Below are 13,040 nucleotides of genomic sequence, written 5' to 3' on the forward strand. Positions count from 1 at the left end.
TGGGTATCCCTTTCAGACCCCAATCACACTCCAAAAGCCAAAGATAGTTTTTCCCTCGGTGCTCAGAATAATTAGAGCTCTAACATACACTACTCTGTCGCAAGTTTCCTTAGGAGATGCTGTGTCGACCTGCCAACTACTATTTTCTTGAGCTAAAGGGAGGCTGTGTGAGTTTAAGACACAGGGGGCTAGTAACAGCATTTTCCCAGTTCATTGTTGTATGCAGACTATGTGTTGTTAGGTGCGGGCTAGGGAAATCTGTCACCTTCCCTTCTGGACTTCTCTCTCTTAGCCTCTGCTACTTCTGTCTCGCCACCATCTCAAAAACAGCCCCGACTGAAAAGTCTCAGCGGGTATAAACTTACAAACTGCTTAAAAAGCCTACCTATGTTTGGAAGCATCCCTCCTTTATTTTTTCCCCGATTACAAATTTTTTATTCATGTGCATGGCAGATAATTGAGAAAATACATAGAAATAAAATCCACCCGTCTTTCCACCATCCAGAACTAGACTACCGCTGGTGTTTTAGTCTTTTAAAGAAATGTACTTTTTCAACAGTCTTTCTGCCTGAAGGCGAAGCGTTAAAAACACAACGCTTCTACTTGTTTAGTTTCTACCAGGAGCCTGCACTGCCGTACCCCAGATGAAATTAACACCAGTGCGGTATGGTCCGTCACTTTTTATCCAGGCGGTAGCTGTAACAAGAAGGCTTCCCCGTCATCATTAAGATATGATTTAATATGTCGTCAAGTATATAAAAGCCTCCTCCACTCAGAATAGCAAACAGCTGTTCACCATCTCCAGTGAGCCTGGAGCCAGAGGAAGGAGACTGAGCGGTTGGGGCTCCCGGCAGCTTCTGGTCCTGCACGGGGAGGGCAGGCAGTTCCTAGAGGGTGGGGGCAGAGACTTATTCCCTGTAGCACCTGAAGTGCCCATCTACCTGGGCTTTGGGTGTTTGGGCTTGCCACTGTAGAACAATGACTTGCTCTCTCTGTGTCTCTGTCTCTGACTTTTCGGGACAGCGTGATTGGTGGCTTATACTGGGAGGGCCAGGGGTTGGCTGGTTCTTTTAAAGTAGCCTGTGCTATCATCTGAAGAGCTAGAGTGTGATCTTAAGTGGGATGGATTTTGTGACCTCTGCGGGTTCTGTCCACACAAATCTGACTTTGCCATTTCTGCCCTCAGCTTCCCTTCCCAGAATTCAATTCTCCTCTGTTCAGCTTCCGCTGGCTGCCCTCTTGTTCGCTAGTCCTCGCCAGCTCTCGGGAGGAGGGCTGTGTCTTTTGCTCCACCAGTTGGAGGAGTGGATAGAGCCTCTGGCTCGAAGCAGTGGGTGTCTGTTTAGTCCACCAACCTTCGGGAATGCCCGCCGTGTGTTCTCTGTGGCTCTGGGGGCTTGGGATGGGCGCAGACAGCAGAAAAATCACATAGTAACGAACTCTGAGGCCATCATAGCAACCCTCTTGATAAAGAAGCCAAGGCCAGGGGCACCTGGGTGGCTCGGTTGGTTAAGCATCCGTCTTCGGCTCAGGTCATGATCTCGCGGTCTGTGAGTTCAAGCCCCGCGTTGGGCTCTGTGCTGACAGCTCAGAGCCTGGAGCCTGCTTCGGATTCTATGTCTCCCTCTTTCTGTGCTCCTCTCCTGCTCATCCTCTGTCTCTGTCTCTCTCTTTCAAAAATAAACATTAAAAAAAAAAGAAAAAAAGAAGCCAAGGCCAGAGTCAGCCAAAAGAGTAAAAGAGAAATAAAAGAAAAGTTACTGCCCTAAGGGATTTTGCCATCTGAATCTGTATTATGTATGTCTCAGTAGGTTATACTACATACTCATTTGGAGCCGAAAGATTTAAAATTTTTTTTTTTAATGTTTATTTTATGTACTTTGAGAGAGAGAGACAGAGCACGTGAGCAGGGGAGGGACAGAGAGGGAATCCCAAGCAGGTTCTGCATAGTCAGCTGCAGAAGTCAGGACAGAGGTTAGTGCAGAGCCCAGCACAGAGCCTGACACGGGGCTCGAACTCATGAACTGCAAGATCATGACCTGAGCCGAAATCAAGAGTCTGAGGCTTAACCGACTGAGCTATGCAGGCACTCCTAGAGCTGACAGATTTTATTTTATTTAAAAAAAAAAATTTTTTTTTAACGTTCATTTATTTTTGAAACAGAGAGAGACACAGCATGAACGGGGGAGGGGCAGAGAGAGAGGGAGACACAGAATCGGAAGCAGGCTCCAGGTTCTGAGCCATCAGCCCAGAGCCCGACGCGGGGCTCGAACTCACAGACCGCGAGATCGTGACCTGAGTTGAAGTCGGACGCCCAACCGACTGAGCCACCCAGGCGCCCCAAGAGCTGACAGATTTTAGAAGGCTATGAAGAGATGTAGGTAGGAACTTCATGTAAATAGAGGCCCAAAGCCATCAGAAACCCATGCTATACTGTGGTGAGAAGGCAGGTTAAGGGGATAGACACGTGCTATCAGTCCCCCCATAAGTGCCCTTTGGTCCTCACCTCAATCTGCACCAACGGTATGCCCCCACTTTCTACTATAAACACCTGCACCCGAGGGCCTGAAGGCTTTCTCTTAGCCTGCCTGCACAGGCAATTCTCCTGGAAATTCCTAGGAGGTCACGTGCCCAGGAGCATCCCTCAGCCAATGATAGATGGGAGCTAGAGGAGAAATACCCCAGCTCTCCCCCTCCGAAGATGGGCGATTGAGGTGTGTCCTGTAGTCTCCCCAGATTTCCTTGTGGGACAGAGCCCCTCCGTTTTTACCCAGCTGTCCCCTGTGGTAACATGGATATCCACACTCCGTTCATTGGCTCTTTTCCCTTCTGTGTCTCCCTTCCGCACTCCCTCACCAGGGTTTACTGGGACCACTGCCCAGATGAACTCTGCCCACTTGAATTCTTGTTTTGGGTCAGCCTCTCAGGGAATCCCAAACTACCTCGGGAGGTATCATCACCTACTGGCCTCGCTGAATGTTTGCCCAAGACTGTATCTTCATAGGAGACATGGTTGTTATCACCCAGGACTCAAAGCGAAAACCTACGGAAGATGGTTGGCGTGTCTGCTCTGAGCCAAAAGCTGCTGGGCGAGTGCCCACACTCCTGCGTGGAGATGACCTGGTCTTGCAAAGGGGCAGGGGTGGGTGAGTGAGAAAGCACTTACTGGGCACACGGCAGACGTCTGCCAGGCTGTGTTAGGTAGCCATCTGCATGAGCCCTGTGAGGCAGATCCTCATTTAGCCCCATTTTACAGAGAGGAAAAGTAAGGCCGAGCAACTCGCTAAAAGCTGTCGGTAAGCGGTAGACCTCACATTTGAATCCAGTGCTGTCTGACTCTAAATATAGTGGTTTTCCAAGCTCTCAGACTGCAGCCTAAAGCTTACAAAGATGCCCACCAGCCACGACCCTGGACTTGGGGTGCCCTGCGGCTGGCAGTGGCATTCTCAACCGTATCCTCAGCCCATAAACCCTCCTCCTCTTCCCATTCCAAAACAAGTCCCCGCAGCAGTGACCCTGCATTCTCCCTTCGATACACACATGCCCTTTTGGGGGGCCCATTTTCCTCTCCGTTTCATGGGTCATTTGTGCAATACTCCATAGCAGGAAATGAGGATGGCTGGGGGTGAGGGGTCCCAAGCTCTCCTCAGGGGGGACCTTGGTCATCAGCCAGCCTTTGGTTGCCTCCAGTTGTGCCTGTGGTGCGACTGTGGGTGTGCGGGGGGTTAACGCTGGCTGGGCTGGCGGGGAGGTGGGGTCGATGGCTATTCCTGGGCTGAGCCAGCTCTCCACATGCCTCCCCTGCCATCACCTCTGCCTTATTTTATGACACCGTCACCCGAGTCTCATTTCCCCTCAGGTTCCTTGAGGACAGGAGCTAAGTCTCTTTCACTTTTGGGCCACCAAAGAATGTGGAGCATTCCGTTAGCGACAATAGACATCTACTGAATGAATGACATGGCTACTTTCTAGAACCAAACTCCATGAGCATGTGCTTTTTTAAGGAATAAGCTTTATTTAGGCTGCTATTAAACTTTTTTGACTATTTTTAACGAAACTGTTCAAACTAGCAGAAACAGTATAATGAATACTTTTGATCACAACGAGTCGTATAACGCGTGCCCCTATGCACATCACCTAGATTTAACAAATAGCATTTCCCACATTTGACGTAGCTCCCAGAGGCCAGGTTTCGTACCTGCTCAGATTGCAATGATGCTGTCTTGCACAAGGACATTTGTCCAGCACTTCACAGACATTGTACGCACAGGGGCAAAGCCTCAAAGTTGACTAGTCACCTAATTCCGCACCACTTGCTGAGGGCCCAGCGTGTGTTGGGCCATGTGGAGGGCACAGAGTGACCTCATCTTTTTAGGTGAGGAAGTCGTGGTGGCCGTCCTTGAGACCTTCACCCTCAGCCTGGAAAGGGAATAGACGTGTCAATAGATAATGCATTACGATATGCTGCGTCTAATGCTCCAGTTTAGAGATTGACAAACCGAGAACCCGTGAAGTCTAAAGTCTCATCTCTCGTGAACATCAGCAGCTCGAGGCGGGGGGACACTGTGGCCTTGAGCTCCTGCTTTCCCGCGGCTTAGCTGTGTGATCCTTAGCAAGTCCCTGTCCAACTCTGGGCCAGTTTTGTCCCCTGTAAATTAAGGGGTCAGGCTGGAATATTTCAAAGGTCCCCCTTCAGCTCTGAGTTTCTAGAACTTTTTACAGTAAAGTATTTAACCAGCCTCCTTCCTCCTTCTTATTTGCCTGTAACCTCCTCTCTGAGCCAGAGCCCGAAGGAATTTCCAGCTTTGCCTGGATTCCATGATGGGTTCTAATTCCACCCTCTGGTTACCCATGCCAGGGATAATTCTCCCAGTCAGGAATTCCTCTTATGGAGCTACCCCATGTCCCTGTTGCTGCAGTTTCCATTAATTTCCTTTGACCTGTCCTTGGGGGAAGCTCATGATTACTGATAATTCTAGTTAATCCTTTAACTAGAAAAAGGAAACTAACCATCTAATAGGCAGAATGAGGGAATGACTTGGCATGCCATCTGCAAAACATAAACCGAAAATATTCCAGAGTGTTCTCTGGGAGGCCACAGCCATTAATGCTGAGGGCTGGCTACTGCGGGGCCTCGTCTCCCGGTGGCGGGCACGCTTCGGAGCCGAGCCAGGAGCGGGCACAGGCGTGGGCGGCCCCTGCTGTTTTTCCTTCTCTGCGTGTTTGCGGCATAATCATTTTACTCGCGAAGGCGGAACAACCCCAGCCCTAGAAGAAAGGCCTTCCTGACATCTCTCTGAGCAGCTGGCCTTCCCCCCATTTCAGAAGATGTCATGGCTTATTAATTCCTTGCAAAAGCAGTAGGAACTGGGTATTGGCTTAATTTGGGACCAATTTACCGTTATGGTAGAAAAATGGGTTCTGTCTCCTTTTATTCAGCACAGGGGCCTGTAGTTCCTCCCTTAAGCCCTCCTGTGCCAGGCTCTCCCCGCACCCCCCCCCCCCCCCCGCCCACTCCTAACTGTGTCACCTTGGGCTGATTATTTACCCTTTTGGGGCCTCAATTTCCTCAATATAGAATCGGGGCAACCATATTATGCGTTTCATAGGATTGTTTTCAGTGGATATGAAGTTACTGAGTTGTTTTCAGGTCTCTGTCTACCGGAAGTTTCGAACTGAAACGCTATTTTTGAAAATCTGGGGGATTTCACATAAAAATATGGATTTTCAGCTTTTCGCACATAAGTGGAAGCCATGCCAACATTATGTCCACATTCTCCGGGTGGAACGATGGTCCAGAGCGGAGTAGAGCTGGCTCCCTTTAAAAAGGAGGCCCTGGGGGCACCTGGGTGGCGCAGTCGGTTGGGCGTCCGACTTCAGCCAGGTCACGATCTCGCGGTCCGGGAGTTCGAGCCCCGCGTCAGTCTCAGGGCTGATGGCTCAGAGCCTGGAGCCTGTTTCTGATCCTGTGTCTCCCTCTCTCTCTGCCCCTCCCCCGTTCATGCTCTGTCTCTCTCTGTCCCAAAAATAAATAAACGTTGAAAAAAAAAAATTAAAAAAAAAAAAAGGAGGCCCTGTACTTGCCCGGCTCTCTGGGCCTTCTTGCCCCATCCTCCAAGGCCAGGACAAGGGATTTTTTTTCATGTCCTGCCTGGCCCCAAAGCCTTGAGTCCGTGGTCTGGGTTCGTCGGCCAGGAGGGAATTTGGGGTGGGTCTCTGGGTCTTTCACACATTCTACAGGTAGAGGGCGTCAAGAATATATGTGGCTTTGTTTTTAGCTGTGTGGTGCTGGTCAGAGAGAGTGATTTATTCATCGGCGCTGCCACGAGATGGCGTGGTGCCTGCCCCATGCGAGCTGGTCAGCACACGTTTGTTAACTGAACCATGTAACAGTGAGACTTCCAAAAGGATTGTCTTAATGGAGTTTTTATAACTTTAACCTACATTATAATGCACCTGAGCACCAGGAAATGAATAGACACAGGGGTCTTATGTGCCCTAAATGTGAGTCTTCTTTTAAAAACATTTTCTTGAGGCTCCTGGGTGGCTCAGTTGGTTGAGAGTCTGACTCTTGATTTCGGCTCAGGTCACGATCCCAAGGTCGTGGGATAGAGCCCTGTGTTGGGCTCCTCACTAAGCACGGAAGCTGATTAAAGTTCTCTCTCTCGGGGAGCCTGGGTGGCTTGGTCGGTTAAGCGTCTGACTTCGGCTCGGGTCATGATCTCACGGTCCGTGAGTTCGAGCCCCGCGTCAGGCTCTGTGCTGACCGATCAGAGCCTGGAGCCTGTTTCAGATTCTGTGTCTCCCTCGCTCTCTGCCCCTCCCCTGTTCGTGCTCTGTCTCTCTCTGTCTCAAAAATAAATAAACGTTAAAAAAAAAAGTTCTCTCTCTCTCTCTCTCTCTCTCGCGCGCGCGCGCTCTTTCCCTCTGCCTCTCTCCCCAGCTTACCCTCTCTATTGCTCTCTTTCTTTCTCTCAAACAAAACACCCCAACATTTTATTATTTCATGCACTATACAAGTAATGAGTGTTTACTGTAGAAAAACACAAATAAGCAAAAACAAAAAACAAAAAAACAAAACCATTTCAACAAGGATGTGATGGAACCATGGACCTAAGCAGAGCTGCAATATTCTAGAGCTCTTACCTCTCTTCCTGTAGCACCAGACCTCACTTCTGTGTTCCGATGCCCATTCCCTGGGGCTTGGCATTATCATCTTTGAAGGAAGGAGCCCTGGGAACAAACGAGTCCCCAGCATTTAATGTTTCCACAAGCACAGCTCAGGGCAGGGCTGCAAGTTGGTTAGCAGTATGCAAGTATGCAAGTTGTTTCGCGCAAATGGATGTTCCCGTTTTCTGGAAGAGTGAAACCAACGTGTCAGGGGAGACCACTTCATGCCTGGCATGCTCACAGACATTGCCTGATTCCATCCTCCCTAGGCTCCCCACCAAATGGAATCTAGGGCTTAAAAGAACCACTCAGGTTGGCTGTGAGTTGGGAGTGCACGCAAGCCGTCCCAGTCACCATCTTGGATCTGTCCTACGTCAAGGGTACAGGAATAAGAGCAACTTCCCGACATTTGTCACCTGCTGTCTGGCAGTCCCATTACTGAGCGGCCCCGAAATGAAAAACAAGCCATCACCCAAACCTTGTGAGTGTGATTCTATGTGCTGTGCTGACGCCAGCTGATGCAGCATGTGACGAGAGCCTGGCAGGAGCGGCTCAGAGGACTGGATTGACCCATTGCCGGCACAGGACACTTTTCCTTTCCTTGGCTGAGCTCTCCCTCCCTCTGCAACTCGGGACAATCACCTGGCCTTACCATCCGTTCTCTGAGATGCGGTGAGACCCAAGGGTGCTCTGGAGGGTAAAACGCCACACAAGAGTATTTTCTTTCCATGCGCGTGAAAACTTGACTTAGCTCGAGTTGTTCTGGGAGAGGCGTTTTTTTCTTTCCTTCCTTCACCTTCTGTATCTCGCTGTGTTTCTCCCCGCAGTGTCGGCATCACGGGCTCCTCGGGAGCCCCCATTGTGGCTCCTCAACTGCTAATGTTCACTTCTGTGGAAAATGATAGGTGACAGGTTGCTCCCTGAGATACCCACAATCAGATAAGCCAGGAGGGGAAACAAGTTCTTTGGGAGGAGAAACAGACTGTACTTTGGAAATTAAATATTCCTCAGAGGAGCACGGGAAACTTAAGATTCCAGCCACGGGTTTCCGAGGAAGGCTCAGCACAGAGACCGCGCCATCCCCCGGGTGAGGGCTGAGAAGGGTGGAAGTTCTGCTCCCGACATCTGCAACTGTCATCTGGGGCCGGGTCTGGGCTCGGTGACCACCCCCACCCAACACAGGCAAAGGGGTCCAGCCCTCCTTCCCCTCTCCCCGCCGCGGGTGCCCCAGTCCTCCTCCATTCGCTCAACAGAGCGTCTTGAGCCTTCCAAGTTAGTATCTTGATGTTCACTTTAAGTGGGGATGTGGGAAGAGGCCTGTTACTGCCATTCCCAATGTGGGGAAACTGAGGCACAAGAGGTTGAGCAGGAGCCCAAAGGACAAAAGAACTGAAGACTGAAGTGTGACTGCCCTTCTGAACAGAGCTCCAAATGTGCTCGTCTTCGCCCACCCTGCGGGTGCACACACACACACACACACACACGCACACACACACACACACACACGCTGAGTTTTACAGCTCTCTAAAATTTATGAGGAAAGTCGAGTACCCAGAGATCTCTTAATTAAGCGGCCTTCCCCTAGGAGAAAGGAAATGGGCCTCCATATTCTTAGCACCAACATCGGATTGCATGATTTACTACCCAAGGCCTGTGCCTCTCCCCAAATCAACTCCTCCGTAGTACAAACATCTATCACCTTGAAGGTGGTTCAAACGCCACCTTCCCCTCCTCCTCCCCCTTTCCCGGTACCCTCCAGGCCTCAGCATTTCCTCCCATCTCCCCCTTACGCCAGAGGTTCAGGGTCAGGCTGGAGCCCTGAATAGACACCCTACTGTAGCCAGGCCTGGGAGAGAGGGGCTGCCCTCACCAGTGTGGGGACAGAGGGGGGTGCCTGGTTCTTCCTCACGGCCCACTATGGTTGCTGATGGCTGCCATGAAGATATATGGGTTTAATCAGGCCTCTGACAGGTAAAGACCCTAACAACGAGGACAGTTTGTTCTCCCAAACTGTTGAGTATCTAAGCCCAGTGTTTACTTTGGAATTGAATGAATAACATTGTTCTGGGAAAGGAAATTTAAAAAAGCAGGCTTGTAATTTACAGTAGAGAGGAGAGCAGATCCGGAGGTCTTGTCCACTCCCCCCCCTTCCCAGGCCCGAGCCCCCCTCCCACAAACCATCCCTCTGTCTCTTTGCTGTTTTAAACTTCTAAACACACCACAACCAACCAGCTCATCTTCTTAGCCCTGCCAGGAAAGGTCTCAACATTGCCAGCCTCCTTAGAGCTGCCAAGAGAACTCACTGCTTCGAGGCAAAGGTCCTGCCCCTCCCATCACCCCCCCACTGGCCCCGCCACAGCTTTTAAAAATCAAAACCAAATGCCACTGAAATTCCAAATGCTGTGAGACCCATTCAAAATGTGGAGTGAAGGGGGATGATCAGGGGTAGGCCAGAGGTTCACCTGCTCCCGCCCCACCAGGCCAGGAGACAGTGACTTCTTACCAAAAAATAAGGATGGGGCGGGAGTGGCAGTGGGGGAGCCTGCCACCCTCTCCCCTCCCCGCCCTCCAACTCCCCCTACAAGCCAAACCTCGCAAAATGCGTGGCTCTGTTGGGATTGAGGACTCCCGTCACTGAGGAAGGGCGATTTATTTTTAAAATAAATAAATGGAGGGACAGAAGGAGCGAACGATAGTTCCCTTATAGCCAGGGTCTAGAAAATCTCCAGGGACTTTTTTTTGAAGAGAGACCAGTGGTACCTCTTGCCTGTGCTGAGGCATGGGGTGGTGGTTTGCGACAGTGAACACCCTGGTCAGCCAGGGGGTGCTCGAGACCAGCCTGTTTACTCGAAACAGACAAGTCTCATTTCCAGATGAAGTACTCATCTGCCCCGCGGAGACCAGCTCAGGGCCCTCCACCCGACCTCCCTTTCTGGAGTGCCCTTAAATGTAAGACAAAAGGAAAGGACCTGTGTTCTCAGGCTGCTCAGGGGGGGAGGGTGTTTCTCCAGAAGCGCCCCACCCCTGCTCCTGCCCCCCCCCCCCGCCCCTCCCCAGGTCTGGCTGGAGGCTGGAGGGGTCTCTCACATTCCCAGCCTGGCCTCAGACAGGGATACCTGCCTCCCCTGTTCTCTTCTAGAAACCAGGGCCTCGATGCCCGCCTTCCCCTCCTACCTACTTCGGATGCCTTGGATTAGCTAATTGATGGGGAGGGGGGACCACTTTGAACATTTCAAGGCCTGGTCAGGGGCCAAGTCTCATTACTCCGCTTCAAAGTCAGAAACTCCATAAAAAGTTCATTGGTGGAGTTGATTGTTCCAGATTGTCCCAACGGAACTGAACCCACCACGGCACCCCGGGCCTCAGGTTTTAATGTGGGGCGAGAACACGTGTGTGGTACTGCGCCCTGGCGGGGAGGGGGAGGAGCAGGACCCCCTGCTCCGTTTTTGTTTTCTTTTCTCTTTTCAAACACTTAAAAATTACAAAAGGACTATCACCACATTACCCAAAATTTGGAAAACAGAGAGGAGCAAGAGCAAATATTCCAGAAGCCCACACCTTAATACAATGCTAATATTTCTTTCTAAGCATTTTTCTTACGTATAATTTGTATACACTACAAGTTAGCATATGCATGTAAAATGACCTGGGTATTTTGCCCTTTTTTCCTCCTCTGAGCATGAAATCATGCTTAGAACTCTTCAAAGCCAGTATTTTATTTTATTATTTTTTTAAGTTTATTTATTTATTTTGAGAGAGGGAGAGAGTGCATGTGCCTGCGCAAGTGGGGGAGAGGCAGGGAGAGATGGGGGGAGTAGAGACAGAAACCCAAGCAGCACAGAGCCCAATCTGGGGCTCGACCTCACATACCGTGAGATCATGACCTGAGCTGAAACCAAGAGTTGGACGCTTAACCGACTGAGCCACCCAGGTGCCCCCAAAGCCAGTATTTTAAGTGACTGTGACATTCCGTCCTGGAATGTGAAATAATTATTATATATTTAGGTTGTTTGTAGTTTGCATTTTTATGAATAATATGAACATAGGCTTTGTTTCCCCGGGATTGCGTCTTGAATTTTCTTTTTTGTAAAAAGTAACATTTTTTTCTGATTAGAAACGTCACCCATATTTTTTTTTTTTTAAGTGTGGAAAAGCCGGGAAAGTAGGAAGAAGTTAATAAAAATCACCCATAATTGTTGTGCCCAGAGAGAATCACTGTTTAATTTTGAGTATATTTCCTTCATATATATATATATATATATATATATATTAGAAACAGGATCGTGCTGCACAGAAGTTTTGTAGGTCCCTGGGGCCGGGAGAATAAAATTGGCAGAGGAAATATTATTTCCAGGAGAGATTCAACGTGTGATATGTGTGGATTTGAAACTGGACGGCATTTTCATCCTGACCGGGCAAGGCGGGACAGACCTGTGCCTAGCTGTGGGGTGAGGAAGGTGCCCCAAGGGCCGTTAGCGATGCAACTTTGTCAAGCCCCGTGGCCTTGCTTTGCAGATGGGGTCAACGGCAAGGCCACGGTGGGCGCGAGCAAACGCACTTTCCTCATTTCTTCTGACAAGCACTGCAGAGCCTCTGATTTATGGCCACACTTCACGGGACACTAGTAAACGTCCCATAGTGTATTTTGTAAGAGTAATGAAGTCTCAGTAACCCCAGCCCTCCCCGCAGCCTCTGCTAATAAATTTCCTTCTGGGCGAGGGGTGAGCCTGCCAGGCACTTGGCAGAGTCACTGGGCTGTGGATTAAGCAGAGGGGCACTAGGGCCCCCCAGGGCTGCTGCTCTCTCCCTAGTCTTGCTCAGAAGGAAATGGGGGGCTTGGCTGCACCCCCCCCCCACCTCCAGCCACCCCTAGAATGCCGAGCTCTCAAAAAGCAGGAGAAAGATGAAAAGTGAGTCAAGGAGCTGGAAAAGGAGGAGGAGAAACCCCAAACCATAATTGCCCCTTTCCTTCTGCAGCTCAGATTACTGGCCAGGGGCTGAGGGGCGGTGGAGCCTGTTTCTTTTTTGACTACTGTTTCCCTTGAGTTGGAAGATGAACTATGGGATGAAAGAAGACGGAGGGGCAATTGAGATGGGCTGAGTTGGGGGGTGGGGTTGTGCGGGGTCACCACAGACCAGGAATCAGGGGGGCCCGGATTTCCTCAGGCTCCAGAAGTAGGGTGGGGTAGGGGTTTGGGGGGGGCACTGGAGGTATTTACATCTCCCCCACCCCGTGCCAACACAGGCACTTCAAAAGGCTAGGACAGAAGAAATATTCGTCCCTTCATAGATTAGCTGCCCCCCCCCCCCCTTGAGCCTCTCCTCCTCTCTCATATATTTGGTTTGGATGTTTCTTCACTCATTATTTTAATTCAACACTCTTTTAAGCCGGAGCCTGCCAGGTCCCACACGGGGGGTTAAGGACACAAAGATGGGTAGACACAACCTTTGTGGAAGTAACAGAAGTCTGAGCTAATACTTCACAAGTGCTTAGGGTACATCAGGCTCCGTTCCAAGTCCTTTACGTGTATTGATTCATTTACTCTTCACAAAACCCAAAGACATAGGCATTTTATTATCGTCACTTCTGTGTTACTCGGGGCTAAGTGGCTTGCCCAAGATCTCTCTGGTTCCTGAGTCCAGGCTCTCAGGGGCTCCTGGAGTCATGAGCTCCGAGCAGGTAAGTCACCCAGACTTCAATCCCCAACAAGCATGTTATTCTACAAACCAGGAAACTGAGGCCCAGAGAGGAGAAGTGACTTGCCCAAGGTCACACAGCAAGGGGGCAAGGCTGGGACTAGAGCCCAACGGCGCAACCCCGTGGCCACCTCTCTTGCCATTGTATTGCCAGCCGTCCTTCAGCCATCTGG

Source organism: Prionailurus bengalensis, chromosome B2, assembly GCF_016509475.1.
Source record: "Prionailurus bengalensis isolate Pbe53 chromosome B2, Fcat_Pben_1.1_paternal_pri, whole genome shotgun sequence".
Classification (NCBI taxonomy): Eukaryota; Metazoa; Chordata; class Mammalia; order Carnivora; family Felidae; genus Prionailurus; species Prionailurus bengalensis.